The 22,340-nt window shown below is 43.2% G+C and overlaps 1 protein-coding gene across 1 annotated transcript in view; it reads left to right on the top strand.

The window, feature by feature from the left end:
• Positions 1–477: 477 nt before the first annotated feature.
• The window catches only part of CPVL (carboxypeptidase vitellogenic like), a 176,692-nt gene continuing 154,829 nt past the window's right edge, over positions 478–22,340 (top strand). The window contains exon 1 of the mRNA XM_027770932.1: positions 478–554. The gene's annotated coding sequence lies outside the window, so the exon portion shown is untranslated. The remainder of the gene's footprint in view (positions 555–22,340) is intronic.

The following is a 22,340-nucleotide window of genomic DNA, read 5'->3' as shown; positions in this document are numbered from 1 at the left end:
AGAGAGCACTTGGCATATAACTGGCACTTGGAGTATGCTGTCAGTGTGAACTAAGTGTGACTGGAACATGGATGACCAACGAATGTATGGTGCCTTTTTAAACAGTGGGAATAAAACTTTCAGATACAAGCACGTGGCTTCCAAGGACTGGAGTGGGGAAATCACCTTAAAATACAGGGTTGAAATTCTAAGGCAGTAGCTTTTAAAAAGTGGGAGAGAAAAGCAACACAAAGCAAAGGAACAAACCAATCCTAGTTGCAGGCAGCCATCCGGCTCCCTGCCGGGAGGAGCTTCTTGCTTCCTCCAGAATGCAAAGTGCTGTGTCGGCACGGCCCAAAGTAGGGACACACCTATGGTCCGGGTCACGTGAGCCTAAGGGAGCGCTTGCAAGCTCGCGTTCAGCAGAGCGCCGCCAGCCCCGCGTAAGTGCCACCGCCCGGCCAGGGCCCTGCGGGCGCCGCGGGCCTGCCTCGCCAGGGGCTCCCGGGCGCTGGGGACGCTGGGCGGTTGGTTTCAGGCCGCATCGGGACCTAGACCCGGCAGAGCACTGTGGGGTGAGATGGAGATGGGGTGGTCTTGGCTGCCGTGGAGTTTTCAAGTGGGGTACTGGGGATGCTCTGGGTGCGCTCAGCCAGAGGAGGAACACTCCCCAAGGTCTCAGGCACAACCGGAGGCGGTCGCAGAAGGCCCCTCGAGTCCCGGAGCCCCTCCAAGGGAAGTGAGAAGCTGTGGGGTCCTCCAGCTCTCTCAGTGAGCAGTGGGGTAGGCTTCCCTCACCACTTTTTTTTTTTTTTAGGGTGTTTTGATTTTGTGGGTACCAGGAAGGGTCAAACTGGAAAATGTCTTTGATTTGAAAGCTCTGCAGGCAAGACTTGGTTGAACTTGAAAAGGGAAACCTAGTAGGACGGCTGTTCTTGGAAGGTAGCATTTGGAGAAGAGCAGGGGTGTGGGAGAAGGGGAAAGCAGCGTCCTGCGAAGTGGATTTGGTCCTTGCAGGAGGTCATCTTGGCCAGGGCAGTAGGCTTTCTCATCTGTAGGGATTCAAATCCCAGCTCTGGCCTTTGCCAGTTGGCGACCTTGGGCGAATTATTTAAACGTACTAAACCTCAGTTTCCTCATCTGAAGAAATGATTTAGCAATTCATATGAATCCAGATTATAATAATTAGAAATATTCATTATCTAAATAACTACTACGTTTACTTGCTTAAGCATAGTAGTTTAAGTAATTTGGAGCAATTCATATGAAGCCGGATTGTAATAATTAGAAATGTTCATTACCTGAATAATTACTAAGTTTACTTGCTTAAACTTAGGGTCAAGTAATTTGGAGTAGTTTGGCCAGTTTTCCCTTTTTTCAATTATTACTGACACATAATAAGCATACATAGAGTACAGTGTGATTTTTCAGTACGGGAATATAATGTGCAATGATTAAATCAGTGGTTAGCATATCTATTGTCTCTTTTTTTTTTTAGGTTTCACTGTAGGGCGCGTGAGTTCATCAGAGACAGAGAGAGACAGTGAGAGATAGTGAGAGGGAAAGTGAAAAATCACTCCCAGGGGGATGGCTGTGCCACAGTCTCTTCTCTATTCTCTTCTTGGGATTTTGGACCTGCACACACATACGCCCATTGTAAATTCTCAAGCCACTATGTCCCAGACTCCTACTGTAGAGTTGGCCATGTGGAATCCAGTGCCGTAACCATCATAGCACCTGCTGGCTTTCCATTTTTCTTTTAAAATATGAAATTGTTGCATTTGGAATAAAAACGACATGTAGAAAGTGCCTAGCAAGCCAAGTGCTTGGCTTTTCTGTTTGACTAGTGCTTGATGAGGAAGTCTATGGAGAAGACAGAACGAAACAGCGAACACTGGCCTTGTGATGTAGTGGCTGTCCATGACTCATGTACACGTGCTCTTAATCCTCTACCTCCCCTGCAACCCCAGAAGGCTCTAGTGAAGGTGCTTGGGTTTTGGAGTTAGGCAATTTTGTACTGAAGCTCTGGTTCCAGTACCCAGCACTTAGGTGCCCTTAGGGATCTTATTTTTCTCCCCTTCCTCAGTTTCCCCATCTGTAAATGGCAAAAGAGGCAGTTGGTACTTGTTTTTCTTCTCTCCTTAAATGTGCAACTACTTTTTACTTTTTTTTGGTATGGGATGAGTAAGAATAGACATGTAAGGAGAGTTTAAAAAAATACAAAGATAATACACTTCTTAATTTGAAAAATGAATTTTGAGAAAGTTGTCCAGGGGCCCACAGGTGGCATGGTGGTTAAGGTGCTGGACTCCCACATATCTGACCTGAATACAAGTCCAAGACCTGATAGCTTAAAAATTCTACTGGGCACATGTGTGTGCGTGTCCAGAATCCCAGGGGGAGAAGGCATGGGGCGTGGCCATCCTCCTGGTGGGGGGGTGATTTCTCACTGTCCCTCTCACTGTCTCTCTCTGTGTCTCATAAGTGCACATGCCCTATGGCAAAACAAAAACAAAAACAAAATTAAAAAAAAAAAAGTTGTTCAAAATGAGACTCAGAACACCCTTGGAAAAGTGTATTAGACTGGCTTTGTTGGCATGTGAAATCCCATACGGTAGCTGGTCAAACTTTCTAGATATGTACGTGAGGTATAGTGGACACTCTTTGTAAGGAGTCAGTGTTCTTTGCAAGAAGCTGCTTTGTCTTTTATAGGAATTGATTGTTTGGGAGGGGCATATTTGGCCCCAGAATTTATGCGAATTCACATTATCAATCAATTACTCTGGGATTCTGCTAGACTGATTTTATAGCCTCAGAAATTAGTGGGCTTTACTGACAGTTTGAATGACTTAGAAGTATGTTCAGAAAATCCACAGTTTGCCATTTACTCCCCACAAAAGAAGTAAAAATAAGTAAAAGCCAGAAGTAAACAACAGAGCAGTATTTTGTTAAGGAATTGGTCTTTGTTTTGGAAAGCACATGATTTATCAGAGAAAAACAAAGTGTTGTATCCTACCCGGAAATACACAAGGCTTAATTCCTGTCTCAGACAGCATCAGATACCTAATTATTAGCACTCAAATACCAAGGTTCATAGGTAATGATAGGTATTAGCTCATTCTCAACAGGAAGGATGGAAGGGCCAGCAGGTGGGGTAGTGGTTAAGGCCCTGGGCTCCCACATGGCCAACTTGGGCTCTAATTCTGGACCCAGCGGCTTGAAACTCACACCAGGTGCATGGGTGTGCATGGCCCAAATCTCGAGAGGAGGATGGAAGAGAAAGGATTGCAGGATCACCCTGAGGGTGGGTTTTCCACTCACTCTCTCTCTGTCAAGTGCACGAGTCCTATAACAAAAATCTCTCTCTCTCTAAAAACAAAAAAACAACAAAAAAACTATGGTTCATTTTAAAGAACAAACAGGAGTATTTCACTTTAACATTTCCAAAGGTTTTTTGTTTTGTTTTGTTTTGTTTTGATTTGTTTTATTTTAAACAGGATCTTGCAGTTGCAATCCTCCTGCTTCAGCTTCCTTAGTAGCTAGGGTTATAGACCCATGTCACCTTGCCCAGCCTTTAGACTGGACTGGAAATTGAACCCCAGCTCCCAAGTGACCCCAGCCTCTGGAGCATAGCTTCTTAGCTACATATGCCACCATGGCTGGGCCTCCAGTGGTTTTATAATGTGGGGTTTTCATGACTGAATTAAAAACACTTAAAAGAATTTAGATACGGAAGCTTTTCATGATTAGAAAGTTGCTTCTTGAATGACAACTCATTTGGGCCCAGCAGTTAGTGTAATGGCTATGTTGCTGGACTCCCATGTTGTCGATCATGGTTCGAGTCCCAGACCCGGTGGCTTAAACTCACACTGGGTGCGTGTGCGTGTATGCCCATGATTTCGAGAGGAGAATGTAGGAGAAGGGATTGCGGTGTGGCCATCCCCCCTGGGGTGTGATTTCTCGCTTTCTGCTTTTTCTCTCTGGAAAGCTCACATGCTCGTTAGCAAAAACCTCTCCCCCCCCAGAAAAAAAAAAAAGAATAACAACTCATTAATACCTATATTGCCTTGGGAGAGCAGTAAGCTGGACAGAAAGCTAAGAACTTAACTTTCCTGGTCAAAACCAGGAATGGAGTTTGAATTTTTTTGCCATGTGTGCAGGTTTAAAGATTTAAGTACTAAAATAGTCTCACTTCACAAGATGGTAGTCAGATGCTTTCTTCTTAAAAATCTGTGCACCTAAGCAAAACTGAACGGAAACCAGGGTGTTGTTATTTCTCTCTCCTCGGAGATATTGCAGGTATAGCCTTGAACTCAGAATCACATGCTTTTCTTTTATTGCTTTAACTCAGAAACTGGAGTGTAAGGTGGGGGTGGGAGAAGGGGGGGAGACTATGGCTTTAGATCTATAAGCTGAAAAAGCAAATTCTTAGCATCTTATCTTTCCAATACAGTTGGGGCTTATCTTAACCTTTTCTGTGTATTCCGATTCTAGTTAGAGGTTGTCTTTAAATTGCTTAAGGTTGTTATTAGCCAAAATATTTACACTTTTATTTAGGCATCCTGGAGCTAGCTCTTCCTTCTTTTCTTTTTGTGACGCCACATCCTACTCTTGGCACAACTTGCTGAACTTGTGTGTTTCTCTGGGGGAGGAGCCCAGCTCCCAAGAGATTTGTTGTCTTGTTCATTTATTCATTTGACGAATACTTTTCTCAATATTTGATTAGGAAAATGTTCAAACATTCAGAAAAGTTGAAAGACTTACAGTGTATACCTCTCCACCACCTAGATTCTGTTATTGTTCAACCGGTATTAGTTCCTACTAATGCCTAGGCCTGTGCTTCACACAGCTGTGAAAGCATACAAGGTAGGGTAAAATGAGGGAATGAAGGAGGCTCTGGTTAGGCTGGAGTTTGTGAAGGGGTAGATGGTTTTGGAAAGTTGTGCTGCAGTAACACTGTGGAGGATGCTGAATTTCATCGTAAGAACTTTATCCTGGCAGCAGTCAGGAGCCATCAAAGGCATTTGAGAAGGAGAGTGGTGTGTGTGTGCGTATGTGTGTTTTGAATTGCCAGAAAGTGCCTCCACTGGCCAGAGAGACAGAGAGAACAAGGGAGAAAGAACCCACATTTCTCCACCCTGTTGGAATTTGGGGCACCACATGCACACACGTGCTTGGCATGTTTCTCAAGCTGTGAGTGGTAGGATTTGAACCATAGCTGGCCTTCTGGGCTATGGCCCCTTTATCTACTAAGCTATGGGGCTGGCCCTTGTGCTGTAAAAAGCTCATTCCAGTATCTGTGTTAGGCTAAATGCCAGAGAAGAGGACCTGAAGTCTGATGTGTTAGGAGGCTTTACAAATGTCCTGGGCAAGTAAGAGTTGAACTGTTAATGGAATGGATTGCAGAGAGGGGCCAGCAGGTGCCATGGTGGTTGAGGCACTGGACTCCCACATGGCTGCCTGTGGTTTGAGTTTCGGACTGGTCGCTTGGAAAACACACTGGGTGTGTGTGTGTATAAGCCCAGAATCTCAGGAGGAGACTGGAGGAGAAGGGATTGTGGCATAGCCATCCACCCTGGGAGGTGATTTCTCACTTTCCCTCTCACTATCTCTTTCTGCCTCTCTCTGATAAGTTCATGCACCTTGTGGCAAAAACAAAATCCAACCAACCAACCAAAAAGGAATGAAGTGCAGAAAGAGGGAAAAGGAAAAAGGGACTTTGTGACCAATTTGACATGAGGATTTAGATTTGGAGCTCAGGCAATTGCAATGGTAGTATGGCACCATTGAGAGTCAGCAAGTCAGAGGAGGAGGAGGTTTGAGGGGGACGATGATGTTTTGTTATAAACTCTGTAGGTTTGAGGGATCAATGGATTCTCCATGTGGAGGTACCAGCTGAGAGTGGGCCATTGTCCTGATATGCCCCCCAGCAGTGTCAGGATTGAACAGACATAGGGACTAGTTATTAATGCCCGAAGAAGGGTTAAGTGAGAATGTATGGAGCGGGAAAGAAGGACACGACCTTGTGGAAAATCTGAATGTACTTGGAACAGAGAAAAGGTGGGTGTGCAGTTATCAATTAGTATTTTAATGACCATTCTGTCTACATGGTTATTGTAGCCATGGATCTTGTTAATAACTTACAACTGTCACTAGCCAAAGAAACTTACCATGCTGGTGAAGTGGAGTAGATCTTTTTCTCCCACTTCCATTATGAGAGGTGGGAAGAAGGGGAAGAAGAGAGAAAGTTAAGTAATTTTTATCCAGACTTCATTCATATAAACCATGTCCACGTAAGAAGCCAGATAATTTAAGGAATTTGTCTCTCAGTTTGCAAGACAATGCCTGCTCCATCTGGGAACCATTACAACCCATCCTGTTGGTGGCTGCATTTTCCAAATCAAACCTCACATGTGACACGTACTCTGGATGCAGGTCAACAAGCCTCTATCCACATATTTAGCAACCACTTTCCACTTTAATATTTTAGTAGAAGCTCTATGTTCCGAATATATGTGTAGCTCTGGAAACCTGTCTTATAAGTACTACTAGCAAGACGAAGGAAATGAGAATTATTTATTATAGCATCTGTCTGTTGGCCAGTTGTGGGAGGGTTTCTCAGCGAGTATCGCGGGTTTCTCAGAAAGCAAACAATTACACAGTGCCAAAAGCCATGATTGGCTTTCCTTCAAAACCTCACCTTCGAAACCATACTCTGATTGGCCACTAGAATCCCTCAGATTTGCATATCCAGCACCTCATGATTGGTCCAAACGCAACCAATCATAACCCACCTTTTACAACCAATCACGGCCCACCAGCATGTATATAATCACGATGCCCGGCCCACAATCACTAGATGACCAGGAAGACGACACAGATAACACGGAAGACCCTGAAGAGTTGTAACACTGCATTGTCTCCGGAAGACCCTGAAGAGTTGTAAAACCACAATGTCTCCGGACGACACTGAAGAGTTGTGACACCGCGTCATCTCTGTGCTGCTCACAATAGATGATGCGACCCTGAAGAGTTGTAACACTGCGTCGTCTCGGTGCTGTACTGTGCTGCCCACAATAAACGGATGACCCTGAAGACACTGTGTCGTCTCCGTGTTGTAACACTGCACCGCTTGCCCCGGATCTCACTCCTTCCCTCAGGAAACCTGTTCGACTGTCCCCCTAGGTTGGGATAGCCAGTGACTGTTTGTGGACCTTGTGTAGAAGGTGAGGGACAGAGGCTGTCTTTTGTCTCTCTGCAGTAAAAGGTGACATGATTCCATCCAGAATGCAAATACTTTGTCTAAAGGTTTGGGGCTGGCCCTGTGGCCTAGTGATTAAGGAAGTGGGATTCCATATAGGCACTCGGGATTCCAATCCTGGCTTAAAAAACATGCCAGGTATGTGTGCAGACATGCCCTAAATCCAGCCACGAGGGAGAAATGGAGGCAGAGGAATTGAGACATGACCACACTCCATTGGGGGGGGGGTGCTGTCTTCCTACCACTTTTTCTCTCTCTTTCTGGTGAGTACATGCCCCCTCTGGCAAATTTAAAAAAAAGGTAAATAAAGGTACAGGGTTTTGAATTGTAGAAGTCACATTTGAAGCTGCATATGCACTTTCTAAATTCTTCCGTTGGACCTCATTACCTTCCCGAATGCTTCGTGACTGTATGGGAAACATCGAATTAGGAGTTTGCACATGCGTGTTTTTTACTGAGGCCCCTCCAATATGGAAGGTCAAAGCAGAACTGCACAATTGTTATTACTGGTGGAGTGACTGCCCTCTGGCCCTGTCTTGGGAGTTCACTTTTGAACTCTACAGGAAGGGCCAACTTGTCTCATAAATGCCAATCCTTAGAACTGATACAAAGGTCAGATGACCTTCCAACTTCCCTGAATTTAACTATCACTTCATTAATTCTTCATAAGATTATGCCTTTTCTGCTGAAGGGTGAAGTGGAGATAAATGCTATTTTTTATGGTCCTTTTTACTCTATGAGTCTTCTGAAATTTTCTCATTGCCCTACTTGTGTACATGGGTAAGGTCACATTTTATTTTTGCTTATTTCCCTTTCATTGTGACTCTTCGTAGAGAGGGTGGAATAGGATGTGTGGCCATGGCAAGATTGCCCCCCTTGGCTCTGGTCGTTGTGTGTGTGTGTCCATTCTTGCTGTGCCTCTTCAGCCCTTTGTTTCCTGACATTGCAAGTAGCCAGTTGCATAGTGAGCAATAAGACCTGCATTGTGAGGGGGGGGTGATCATCCAATGGGAACTTGGATAAGTGCAGTGTTCACTTGTGGTGAGTTCCAGAACCAGCTCCTCTTCCTTTGTTAGAGCACTTGCCCAGTTTGCTTGGAGTCGCTGGTGTGCATGCATGTATCTCTCTTCTTTTCTAGAATGAGGGCTCCTTGAAGGCAGGTGCCATCCCCTTTTCACCTTTGACTCCCACTGCATGTTTCAGCCAAGTGTCTCATTGATCCTTAGTGTTTACCTACTGAATCTCTAATGAATTGAGCTTCTCTTATAGAAGAGAAAGCTATTTGTGTAGATGAGCGTGTGGAGGGGCCTATACATTGGGATGGGCCAAGAACTGTAATTGCTTAGTGTGGAGGGACAATAGGTGGGTTGCAGGGAAAAACGTGGCAGGGGAGAAGCCCCTAAACTCCTAATCCAGTGTTGAACAGAAAGAACACCAGTAAGCGAAAGTCCTAAGGAAAAGGAGAGTTTGTTAGTCTTACAAAGCTAGCATTAAATGAGAGTCAGACTCTGGGACACGCACTCAGACCTCCAGAAGCATGGCCAGATGGAAATGACATGTCCGCTGACTCTGAAAATGTCAAGTCTTTTATACTAGGAAAAGAGTCACAATATATGCAAGTTGTTCTGAAAGAGTTTACACTTGACAAAGATAACAGAAGGCGGTCTTACAGAGGTAGGAGAGGGGGGCAGGATTGGGTGAAAGTCCAGTAGAGGAAGCTGTCTGAAGCAGCTTATTGGCAGGGATGGGAGTTTAGCAGGATTTTGCCCAGTCTAAGTGAGGCTGCTGACCTGGAATGATCTTGAGAAAGAATGTCTTGTAATAGCTGCGTCGTCAATAGAGGGGGACAACAGCTGCCCAGCTTCCTCTTCTTCCTCATAGTTAATTCTCCAGCTTATTTATGTATTTATTTATTGAATAATAGTCTCTTTTCCAGATAGACTTGATCTTCACATAAGCAACAAAAAGTATAGACAGTTAAATAAAAATGAAGCCATTCTGAGTCACGTGTAGCCCCCGTGAAATAGGGATTGTATTTGACACAAGGGAAAGTGGCAGCCATAGCTAATTCTGAAAATGAAGAATATGCTTGCCTGGGTTACCTGAGGAAGAATATTATTAGCAATCAGCAAATTATTTGGGAATAATTTGTTTTGTTTTATTGTCTCCCTTTCTAAGAATTGGAGCATGTATAGCATTAATTCAGCTTGGAGGATTGTGGATCTCTTGTGCCTTAGTTGGATTTTCTGATCTTAGACTGTGGCACTCCATGTGAATCCACCACTCTCCACAGTTCACTGCACGCTTGCATTTAAATGCTGGTGTCTGTGAAATCTGAGACTTCTGTTTCAGAAGAAATTTGTTGGAAACCACCAATTTAGAATTTGTTGATAGAGATTTTTCAAAAAACTATTTATGCTCAAAAAACATGTAATAGAATCAGTTTTGTAGCATAAACCAAAACATAGCCTTAGGTGATCAGCCAACACTGGCAGCTGTGTGTAGTTCTGGGCATCCAGAATATGCATGGAACTTCTTTCATTAAGATAACCTGCATTGGGACCAGCAGTGGAGTAGTGGTTCCATCGCTGGACTCCCTCATAGTCGACTGTGGTTTGAGTCCTAGACTTGGTGGCTTAAAACTCATCCCAGTGCATGCGCGTGCATGTTGAAGATTCTGAGAACAGAATGGAGAAGAAGGGATTGTGGTGTGGCCATCCTTCCTGGGGTGGGGGCGGGGAGAAGGGGGGTGATTTCTTGCTTCCTGTCTCTCTGAAAAGTGCACGTGCCCTATAGCAAAAATCTCTTCAAAAAAAAGAAAAAAAAAAAAAGAAAAGATAACCTACATGAATCACCACTGAGACTCTGCCTGCAGTAGTTTTAATCAGATCATTGGTTGAGTTTTAACTATCCTAGGGATTCCTGCTAGGATGGGATGTTGGGAATTCCATAGTCTTTATAATCCCAGAATTTACGAATGAAGGATCTGGAGTCCAAGAAGAAGTGAAGTGACTTGCTGAAGGATAGGCCTGCTGGCAAAGTAAAGACTGGGATCCGAACCTCTGCACATGCAGTCTGTAGCCGAGGGTTTTCCTCCTCCTCTCAGCTGAGAGCCCTCTGCTGTCCTCTACTGCCTGTCTTTATTGTCTCTTCTCTCTTTCTCTTTCTTTCTCTCTCTCTCTTTTTAAAAGAGGTTTTTGCCTTAGGGCATGTGTGCTCCCCAGAGAGAGAGAGAGAGACAGACAGACAGACAGACAAACATAGTAAGAGGAAAAGTGAGAAATCATCACCTAGGGAGGATGGGCTCACCACAATCCCATCTCCTCCATTCTCCTCCTAGGATCGTGGGCATACATGCACACGTGGTCAGTGTGATTTTGAACCCATCAGCTTCACAACTCGGACTGTGGTTGGCCATATGGGAGTCCAGTGACATAACCACTACACCACTGACTGGCCCCCATCTTCTCTCTTTATATTTCATCATCTCCTTAACATCTCTATTTTCTTTGGTACACCTTTCAAGTGGGATTTTGCAGTCTACTGACCAAAAACCACCAGGAATACATTTGTAATAACATGCCCACTGACCAAAGACCACCAGGAACACATTTGTAATGACACGTCCACTGACCAAAGACCACCAAGAATATATTTGTAATGAAAAGTTAGGTTTCTTAGTTTATCTACAGCAAAGGAGGATACACTCCCAAGAGATCAGGAAATTAGGGAGAGGGATCTGAAAGGTTTGGCTTTGAGCTGAATGAATCAAAAGATCTACAAAGAGGAGATCCATTGGATGGCCTGCTGTCGAATGGCCAAGGCAGTTTAACAATGGATTCTCTCAGCAGTCTGTAGCAGTTGCTCAGAAGAAAAGCATTGTCAGTCATTTTGCAGTTGCTGTGCAGACTTGAAGGTGGGAAAGAGACAGGATGGGGTGAAAGTTCATTAGGGAAAGCTGTGGTACACAGAAGCATTGTCAGTGTTCTGTTGGGAATGTCTCAGGCTGGTTAGCCAGTAGACTAGTTTTACTTTCTGTGGAATCTGGTTCTCTCTTTCTTACATACATGTGCATACATGTACATACACACGCTAGTGGGAAAATAAAGTACTGGGAATTCTTAATGAATGGTATAACCTCTTACCCACCCAGCCAACTAAGTCAGATCTGGGAGTTATCCTACATTTTTTGTTCTACTTCAGCTATGATATTTTGTCACTCATAAGGTTCTTCCAAAATCACCTTTTAATTACTTCCAAGTCTACCCTCTCTACACTATTAGTTTTGCTCTGCTCTAGTTCAAACTCCCATTGTCTTTATTCTAGATTATTGTGAAACCTATTAACTGGTCTTTCTGCCTTCTGTCTTTTCAATTTATCTCCATCCTTATGCTATGGCTATTGGCCATAGTATTCTTTTCAGAATGTAAAGCAGTCTAGTCACTACAAGATATAAATCAAGATTCTCAGCACAGTCATTCGAGACTGTTCAGGTTCAGCTCTCTGTTGACTTCTCTAAATCCCATCCCACTGTTTCTCACTTCCTACTTAGGAATGTATCCTGCTTCTATATTGGTCATGTTGTGTAACAAATTTTAAGAGTGTAAATCCCATGACCCCAATATAAGAAAGACAGTAGTAAATGTGAAGAATGGAGAGATTGATTTAACTAAGAGCCAAGATCAGGGTTAAAAACTAGATTGAAGATTTGCAACAGTCCAGGCAAATGATGTTTAAGAAATTGGAGTAGATTTTTTTTTTTTTTTTGGAGAGGTTTTTGCTATAGGTCGCGTGTGCTCGCCAGACAGACAGAGAGAGACAGAGAGACAGAAAGCAGGAAATCACCCCCCAGGGGGATGGCCATGCCGCAATTCCCTCTCCTCCATTCTCCTCTCGGGATCTTGGGCACGCACGCACGCACGCACACGCGCCCGGCGTGAGTTTAAGCCACCGGGTCTGGGACTCAAACTGCGGTCTACCACATGGGAGTCCAGCGACATAGCCATTATGCTAACTGCTGGTCCCCAAGAAATCGGAGTAGATTATGGAGTAGGGTTAAAGAGGAGGGATGGATTCGGACATTAGGAGATTGACTTGGAGATTGGTGTGGGGAAGCAGCCAGAGGGAAATGGGTAAGTCAATAACAAATCCTATGGTTCTAGTTTCAGTACTTGGGTGAATTGGGAGTATTTTGAACCAAGACAGAAAAATAGAGAAGTAAGAACAAATTTAGGAAAGAAAATAGTAAGTTTAGTTTTTTAGTTCTTCTTAATTACTTTTGATTTTTGTCAAGAAAATAGATACATATTGGTGAAAAATCCAAGTAATGTAATTCTCATAAAATTTTTTAATCCTTTTCTTCACCCCCCCTTCCCTTATCTCTGTGACCTCCTCCCATACTTTTTACTGTTTCTTTTAATGTTTAACTTCTCTAAAATTATGCCTGATCTTCTTGGTTTATTGACTTTACAGTTGTACTTTTCATCCATTTGGAGCGTTTCCTATTGATTTCTTATTCAGCAAGGTTAGAATTTAGCCCATCCATAAATTTTATTTCCCAATTTTCCTCCACCCTGTCCAAATATTGCATAGTCGGAAAAGTTATAACTTTTAAAAATACTTTTCTATGCAAAAATGTGCCATGACTTTTCTGATAACTCAATAGTACAAGGTTTTTTTAAAGAAATAAATTAATATCTAACATTTAACTTATTTGTTTTTCGAACATTTATTTATTTATTTATGAACAATATTTTATAAAGATTATCGTACCTTAAAATTTGGATAACTGTTTAATACATTCATCAATTTCAGTGCAATAACTTATGGCTACCATAGTAATAGCACACTGAGACCAAGTGGTACCAGAATTACTGGATTCTACTAAGTTTTTCTTAAACCGATACTGTTTTCAACATTTGGAATAAGATTTTATTTTATTTTTTTCTTGAGAGAGAGAGAGAGAGTAGATGAGAGAGAGAGACAGACAGTCCCAGAGGATCTCAGGCCACGATTCACCTCCAGCCTCAGCCAGTCAAAATCATGGGCACCCACATACCCAGCATACTCAGGGAGCCGCAGGATGCAAACCCAGGATCTTTCCCAGGTGAATCCAGTGCACTGCACCATCACCTAGCCCTCTCATTTCGCCTTACTAAGTATTGCTCCACAGTGAACCAAGCAGTATACTATAATTGCTGTCCATTGCTTTCTTGTAGTTTTAGGCTTTTCGTTGAGTTAATAGTTGCCTCTTTATGGAGTATTTTCATTGTCTCTATTCAGACTTTTGTCCAAACTTGCCAGCAGGACTGTAGTAGCATCCTTATCAATATGGCTTTTTTTTTTCTTTTTTTTTGGAGAGGTTTTTGCTATAAGGCGCATGCGCTCGCCAGACAGACAGAGAGAGACAGAGAGACAGAAAACAAGAAATCACTTCCCAAGGGGGATGGCCACACCGCAATCCCCGCTCCTCCATTCTCCTCTCGGGATCTTGGGCATGCACGCACACGCGCCCAGAGTGAGTTTAAGCCACCAGGTCCGGGACTCGAACCATGGTCGACTACATGGGAGTCCAGCGACATAGCCATTACACTAACTGCTGGTCCCTCAATGTGGCTTTTCACAGAGACTTCAGGCAGTCATCAGTTGTGGATGTATTTCTCACTTAAGGACCTCTCCACCAATTTGCTCTGGTGGCTCTATAGGCATGGCTGTCGTTTTGTACCTGCACTTCCCCTCTCTCTTTTGCTAACCCTGTTATTGCAATTGCATGTCTTCCTCTTTCTTGGTTTAGTTTCTTGTTTTGGTGGGACATAATGGCCAGCCGCCTCCTGAGAAGTATATGAGAATCACTTTTTAAAAATCTTATACAGGAAGTGGTGATTATGGCAATAGCTTTTATTTGATTATTGCAGTGGGCCTGAATGCTTTGAAAATCTGTATTGTACCCCACAAAGATGTGGAATAATTAAATGTAAATAAGAAATTTAAAAAAATTAAAATCTTACATACTCCCGAACAAATGTCTTTAATTTGTCCTTCTACTTGATTGATAGTTTGGCTGAATATACAATTCTAGTTTGAAAAATTTTTTTTCTCAGAATTTTGAAGGGGTATTTTTTTCCCAGTACCTTTTGACTACTGGTGCTGGTTTTAAAAAGTCTAGTGCCATTTTTATATCATCTGTCTCAAGTCTATTATGGTCTCTTTATTTCTGGAATCTGTTTTATGTCTTTATATTCTTTGATCTGGGAATTCAGTGGATCCTTTAGGTACAGAAAATCACATCTATACCACTGCTAAATTTTTCAAATTTATATAATTAAAAAATATATTTATATATAAAAAATAAAGTAATTTAAAATATATAAATATATATATAAAGTTAAGTAAAATGATTATAGAGAGAGAAAGTGAGAAAGCCAGCCACCAGTTCTAGGACTTGGGCAGCCGTTGGCCCCATGGGAGTCAAGCATCCTTAACTACCACATCACCTGCCAGCCCCCAAGCTAGATGTTTTATATTATTTATTTGATCATTTAATCCTGTAATTTTTATCTGCCCTGTATCATTGGGACTCCTATGAGCCAAGGCTTGGTCTTTCAGAACTAATCTCCTAATTGTATTACCTTTATTCCCCCCCCCCTTTTTGGGGGGAGGTTGAGTTTTTGCCATAGGATGGGTGTGCTTGCCAGAGAGAGAGAGAGAGATACAGTGAGAGGAAAAATGAGAAATCAGCTCCCAGGGAGGATAGTCACCCTGCATCCCTTCTCCTCCATCCTTCTCTGGGGATCGTGGACATGCACACACATGTGCCTGGTGTGATTTTCAAGCACCCAAGCCTGGGAGTCAAACCACAGTCAACTGTGTGAGAGTCCAGTGCCTTAACCACCACACCATCTGCTGACCATATTCCTCCTTTTTCCTTTTTTATTTTCTTTAAGAGAGATTTTTCCTATAGGGCGTGTGTACTTGCTGAAGACACACAGAGAGAGAAAGTGAGAAATAACTCCCCAGGGAGGATAGCCATGCCACATCCCTTTTCTCCTTGGGATTTTGGGCACGCAAAGACATGCTCCTAGTGTGAGTTCCAAGCCACTAGGTCTGGAAATCGAACAGCAGTAAGCCAGAAACTAGTTCATTGGTTGGAACCCCCACTGCATTGAAGGGGCTTGTCAGCCATTTCCCAGCTCTCCAAGTTGATCTGTGGGATTTAGGATGTTCCATTGGAGGACCAGACATGTCATTATGTGTAGGTCCTTTCTCTAAGAGGATTCAGTATTGCAGAGGAGAATTCTTCAGTTGCCTGCAGAGGGTGAAGGATGGAGTCTTATAGTCCTTGCTACCAACTTTTTTTTTTTTTTTTTGTAGAGAGGTTTTTGCTATAGGGCATGTGCACTTGCTGGAGAGACAGAGAGAGAAAAACAGAAAGCAAGAAATCACCCCCTTAGGGGGGATGGCCACACCACAATCTCTTCTCTTCTAGTCTCTTCCCAGGATTTTGGGCATGCATGCACACATACCTGGTGTGAATTTTAAGCCTCTAGGTTGGGGACTTGAACCAGTCAACTATGTGGGAGTCCAGCACTGTAACCATTACATCATCTGCTGGTCCCAACTGCCAGCTTTCTTAGTGCTGAGTGTATAAGGCCTGGAGTATGTCAGTATGTAGATTTTCTTAGTTTTTAGTTGGGTGCCTCTTCTCCAACTTCACCTGTTTCTTGTATTCCCAAGTCTAGGGTGGCTCTGGTTAAACTTTCCAGAGAATTAATTGTCTGTAGAATAAGTCTTACTCTACCTCTGTTAGTGTGAAGGAGGGGATCTGAGAACCTATATGTTATAGACTTTTACTGATTCCCTTATTTTCGGTCCTAAGCTTTGTACTTGCCTCCTACGGTATCTAGTACTTACCATTTTTGAGCCTTTCTGTTGTTCTCTAATGTGAATTAACTTATTTCTCATTTCTATTCTGCTTTCATTCTCTGCAAATGATTGGTTCGCTTTTCATCTACAGCAATAGCTACACAAATTGGATCTGTCTCACGTTACTATTGTTTCTCCTATTTTCTTGGGCCATGAGATTTATGCCTTTAAAAAGTGTCTTTACTCATATTTTGAAGAGGTTTCATGAGGGAACAGAAATAAACAAATGTGTTCATTTCACTGTATTTTAGAAGAAAGATTACGTTCCATTTTGGCATGTTGAGTTTAATATACCCGTGGGACATCAGGTGAAAATGTTCAGCCAGCATCTGGATAGATGAGCCTGAAGCTTTTGAGAAGGGCCATCTTGTTGAGTGGTGTCAGCCGAAAGTGCTAGTTAAAGTGATGAGACCACCCTCCAGAGTGTGTGAGGAGTGAGATAAGCTGTGAGCCACGGATAGGGCCCTGGAAACCCAATATGTAAGAAACAGGCAGCAGAAGAGGGAACTATGGAGGAAACTCCAGAAGCTCTATCAAAGCACAGGTTATATTAGGTCATCAGGAAAGTCATGATGTATTGTTCTGTCTAAACATGCATCATGACTTTCCCAAGAGCCCAATGGAAGGCAAGACCAAAATAAATCACAAAAGGGGCAATGCCAACACGTCAGAAAAGTTGATTAACATGAAGGCTGAAATTTTTCTTGTGATTAGTAATGATTTTAGCAAGATGGTGTGGAGAGAAGTCTGAATTCAGCTAGTAGCAGTGAAAATACTTTTGCTTTGCTTTCAGAAACTGCTGACAGGAGCAATAATGGATAGGTGTTTCAGTAGCTCAAGAACCAGGTGAATCGGTTCATGGACCTTTTCTGTTACCTCCACCTTGGATCTAGGCATATCTGATTTACAGTACCTATTGAGAGGATCCAGTGACTTCGTTTCCATTTGATTATCTGTGTGAAAGACATTTGGTTGCTTAGAGATCATTTCTCATGCTCGCCCTTTCCTGGGCTGGCCTGAGCAAATCAGGCTGTATGGAATTGCAAATTCTGAAGGTGGGAGATGCAGCTGGAACTAATAACCATGCCGTTCTTCAGTTGTGTACATCATGGCATGCCTTCAGGAGAGCAGAGACCGTCGAATCGAGTGGTTAAACTTAGGATGAACCCCAAATTCCATTCTTGTTAAGGTTTCTGAGGGATCCCAAAACATAGTACCTTCTATTTTTGAGTTCTGAAGAAATGGAGAAATGAAACAAAAAGGGCATGCCCCTATGGCCTAATAGTTAAGGAAACTGGATCTCACATGTTTGACCACAGTTTGTATCCTGGCCGCGGCAACTTGAAAAACATACCAGGTGTATGTACCTGCATGCCTCACATCCCAACAGGATAGAGAAATGGAGGAGAAGGGATTGTGGTGTGACCATGCCCCACTGGGTGGTGCTTTCTCCCTCTCTTCTCTCTTCCTGTGTTTCTCTGTCTCTGATTAGCATGTGTGCCCTCTGACTGCCCCCCCCCAAAAAAAAAAGACAAAAAGGCAAAAAGGCAAGATGAGTGGATAGCAAAACATCATCTTTATTACTGAGGGGAGCTAGTTTGGGATGGAACTTTTACTTTTGGGCTGAAGCCCAGAGTCGAGCAGACTTGCCCAATAATCCACAGGCCACCACCGTGTCAACAGAGAAGCAATGCATCCAGGGACCTCCCCAAGTGTGTTAGAGCTGGTGGAGCCGAATGTGGCCAGTTTACCCAAATGTACCAATAAAATAAGTTTTTCTGTTGGCCACCTTTACCTATCATGGAGCGAGGAAGGGACCAGCAAGAGGCCAGGAGTGTTATGCTGTTAGGTTCCCTTTGCAGTGATTGAAACATCTGTAGCTGGGAAGATGCAGGTCCCTAAAACACATGCTGGCTTTCGGCACCCTGCATGATCTGATTCCTCATTCCTTTGTGTACTGCTCTGTCCATCACTCGCTGGACTCCAGCCATGCTGGCTTTCTACCTTGTTGTCTCCTGTTATAGGGTCTTTGCCGTCACTGTTATCAGGCCCAGAATTCTCCTCTTCGTAGATATTCACATGCAACTCGCTCAAGTCTTTCTGATCTGCTCATATATCACCACCTCCGAGGGATCGTCCCTGACCACCCTATCTATCGTAATACCATTCTTGGACCCCATCGCTCTGTCCCTTTACTGTGCTTCAGGGTTTTTTTTTTTTTTTTTTTTTTAGTAGTATTCATCTCTCTCTCTTTCCGACTGGATGGTAAACTTCACAAAGGCAAACACTGTCGCTTTTGTCTTTTGTGCCTGGATTGAAGTCTGTTATATAGTAGACTAAAGTTATTAGTTAAATGAGTGGAAGGCCCAGTTAACGTGGAGTCTGTCCCAGCCCTACTATTGACTAGAATGTCACTACTTGACAAGTTGCCCAGTCAACATGGGCCTCTCTTGAACTGCAGTAACTCCTCTCAAGAATGGTGGTGGCTTGGGACCCATTAATGTTGCAGTGATAACACAATATTTGGTGAAGTTGACCCAAGGGAGGGTTCTGGATCTTGTTCTAGTTCTGGATTTGCATCCAGAGACCTCCCTATGCTAGAACCGCCCCATGATCTGGGGCTGGCTGAGGCTGAGAGCCTGCCAAGGTGCTTTTCTTGCTCTCTCCCCCTCTCTCTTTCCCTCATCCTTCATCTTCTCCCCACCTGTTGGTTCCTGCCTTTCCCCTTCCTTTCTTTCTGGTTTCAAAGAAAGGAAAAACCTTAAAAGAAAATGAAAGAATGGGGCCAGCAGGTGGCATGGAGGTTAAGGCACTAGATCCCACATGGTTGACTTCATGGTTTGAGTCCTAGACCTGGCACCTTAAGAATCACACCGGGCACATGTGCTTGTGTGTCCCAAATGCCAAGATGAAAGTGGAGGAGAAGGGACTGTGGCATAACCATCTCTCCTGGTGGGTGACTTCTCACTTTCCCTCTCTCTCTCTGGCAAGCCAACATGCCCTATAGCAAAAACTTTAAAAAGAAAGAGCAGAGAGCAAATTATAAGCCAAGATAATCCAGTTTAACCAGAATTCTACTTTAATCAAAAGTTACACCTAGACTGATTTGGTTATATTATGTCGCTTAGATAGTGATACATGGGAAGTGCATAGAGTTAGAATCATCTCGATATGGCTTCAGATTCCAGCTTTGCTGCTTAATGGTTGAGGAGGGAGGAGAAAATGATTTAACCTGGGACTTCATTTCTTCATCTGGTTATGTTTTAAAGCCCTGGTTTTAGGGTTTGTCTAAGAGTAGTGTTAGAATGAAAGAAACACTTGTTGTCTGTTATTGAAGTACTGTGAGATGTTCTATAACAAGGAAGTGCATTAAACTTTATTTAACCCAGAATTTCCCAAGCATTTTTCCTTGTAAAATCTATTAATATCTGGGGCCAGCAGGTAGTGTGGAGGTTATGGCCGGCTGTGCAGTTTGAGTCCCAGACCTGGAGGCTTGAAAATCACCCTGGGTTCATGTGCGTGCATGGCCAAAATCCTGAGAGGAGACTGGAGGAGAAGGGACTGTGATGTGGCCATGCCCCCACCCAACCTTCTGGGAGGGGGGGGGATCTCTCACCTTTTCTCTCTGTCTTTTTGGTGAGCACACATGCCCTTTAACAAAAACTAAAAACAAACAAACAAACAACACATGAACAAACAAAAACTAAAACTAAAAATAAAAAAATAAAACCCTATTAATATCTTGCCAAACTAGTGTTCCATAAGGGACCTGTGGGAAAGCCTGGCTTGCAGTAATGCCAGACATATTTTATATAAGAATCAGTTTACCGTCCCTTTTCCATTTTATTGTTGGCCAGTCAAAGTTCTTATGCTTGGATGCCTAACAGACAATCTGAAGTAGAACTCTCGTACTTATTCGCACCTTCACCCTTTCCATCCCAGCCCCTTCTGTAGTCTTATCAACCTTCAGTAATGGTTCTCGCTTCCATGTGGTAGGATCCTTTGGTTGCCTAGGATGGCCACGACAAAATACCTTAATCAGGATGACTTAAAACAGTGTAAATGGATTGTCTCACAGTTCTGGAGGCTAGAAGTCTGAAGCTGGTGTGTCCATGGAGCCATGCTTCCTCTGAAACCTGTGGCATAGAGTCCTTCCTGCCTCTTCTCACTTTGGTGTTTGCCAGCAATCCTTAGCACTCTGTGGCTTGTAGATGCATCACTGCGGTCTCGGCCTTGGTTGCCACATGGGCATACTTTTCTCTGCGTGTCTCTGTCCTTCATGGTGTTCTTTCTGTGTCTCTCTCCTCTTCTCATAAGGATACCAGTTGTATTGGACTAAAGCCCCATCCTTCTCTAGTATGACCTTACCCTGACTTGACTAATGACAGCTACAAAGACCCTGTTTCCTACTAGAAGTTAGGACTTCAATATATATTTTGGGGGGGATGCAGTTTAACTCCTAACAATTTATATAGTCACCTTAGGAAAAAACAGCTTCGGAGTCATTCCTGCATCTTATTTCCTCAGCCATTATATTCTATTTACATTTGTTAATAGTGGTTGTTCAAAATGCAGTTGGCCATTTCTTTTTTTTTTGGGAGAGGTTTTTGCTATAGGGCGCGTGCACTCGCCAGACAGAGAGAAAGAGACAGAGAGATAGAAAGCGAGAAATCACCCCCCGGGGGGGATGGCCATGCCGCAATCCCTTCTCCGCCATTCTCTTCTTGGGATCTTGGGCACACACGCACACGCGCCCGGTGTGAGTTTTAAGCCACCGGGTCCGGGACGCAAACCGCGGTTGACACCGTGGGAGTCCAGCGACATAGCCATTATGCTAACTGCTGGTCCCTGGTTGGCCATTTCTTATCTCCACCGCCTCTGTTATTCCTTCAGCTTCCTAATTGGTGCCCTGGTTCTCCTTAAGCACACTTGCTAAATAGCAACCAGAGTGATGATTTCAGTGTAATTCGGATGCTATTCCTCCCTCGTTTAAAACCCTCCAGTGGTCTGCCATTGTAGTTAGAAGGAAATGCTAACCCATATGAAGACAGCCAAGACTGTACATGTTCTGGCCCTGTCCGTCTCTCCAGTCTCACTGTGTGTCACTCTCTTCTATTCACTGTGCTTTCACCAACCAGTGGTAAGCACCCTTTTCCTAACTCAGGGCCTTTTTACTATTCCCTCAGTGCCTGCAAGTGTCTCATTCCCTAGTCTTCTCTACCCAGAGGTATGTTTCCTTTTTATTTATTTATTTATTTTTCAAGAGGTTTTTGCTATAGGGCACATGATGATGGAGAGAGACAGAGAGACGGAAAGCGAGCAATCACCCTGATCTTGGGTACGCATGTACACACGCCTGGTGTGAGTTTAAGCCACCGAATCCGGTACTCGAACCGCGGTCAACTACATGGGAGTTCAGTGACATAGCCATTATGCCAACTGCTGGTCCCAAAAATATAATTCTTACTGAATTTTCAGTAAGAAAATATAAACTTTTATTTATATCTTATTTAATTCACTTTTAACATTTCTTGAATTGCTCATGAATATTTCATGATACATGAGACATAGCTGGCTATCATCTTTTCTTAATTGCCATGGATTTTGGCATTTGCTAGAGAGAGACGAAGAGAGAAGGAGACAGTACCTTCCCCCTTTCCCACCCTACCCCTACCTACGGCTCTGGAGTGTGGTGGTCATGTTGCAGTTTCTTTTCTGTTTCTGTACCCTGTTGGGATTTGGGCCATTCATGTACATATGCCCAGCAAGTTCTTCAATCCAGGGGCTAGGGTTCAAACCACATGGCTGCCCATGCAGAATCTGGCCTCCTTAGCCACTAGACCATGTTATTATCTTGTTGGCAAATTAGACAAATATTAAAAATACTACAAAAGCCAAGAGACAAAAAGTTAAACATTGTTTTCGCTTCCTCTCTCTTTTCTCTCTGTCACTTTCCTCCATCTAGCAATTCCTTTTTATTGTACATTTTGCTCTTTGATTAGATTTACAGTTTTGTAATCTTAAATATCCAGTAGATATAACATAAACTAATAAACCAGGTAAAAAATACATGTCCGCACTATAGCTAATACTGATAATTCTGAAGACATTCTTGCTTTGTTTTACCAACAATCTTAAAACCAGGTTTATTTACCAAAGGTTATCCCTGATCACATGG

The sequence above is a fragment of the Tupaia chinensis genome, unplaced genomic scaffold (assembly GCF_000334495.1).
Source record: "Tupaia chinensis unplaced genomic scaffold, TupChi_1.0 Scaffold000170_1, whole genome shotgun sequence".
NCBI classification, from domain to species: Eukaryota; Metazoa; Chordata; class Mammalia; order Scandentia; family Tupaiidae; genus Tupaia; species Tupaia belangeri.
Note: the sequence above shows the minus strand (reverse complement) of the source record. Positions and strands in the feature narration are given on the sequence as shown.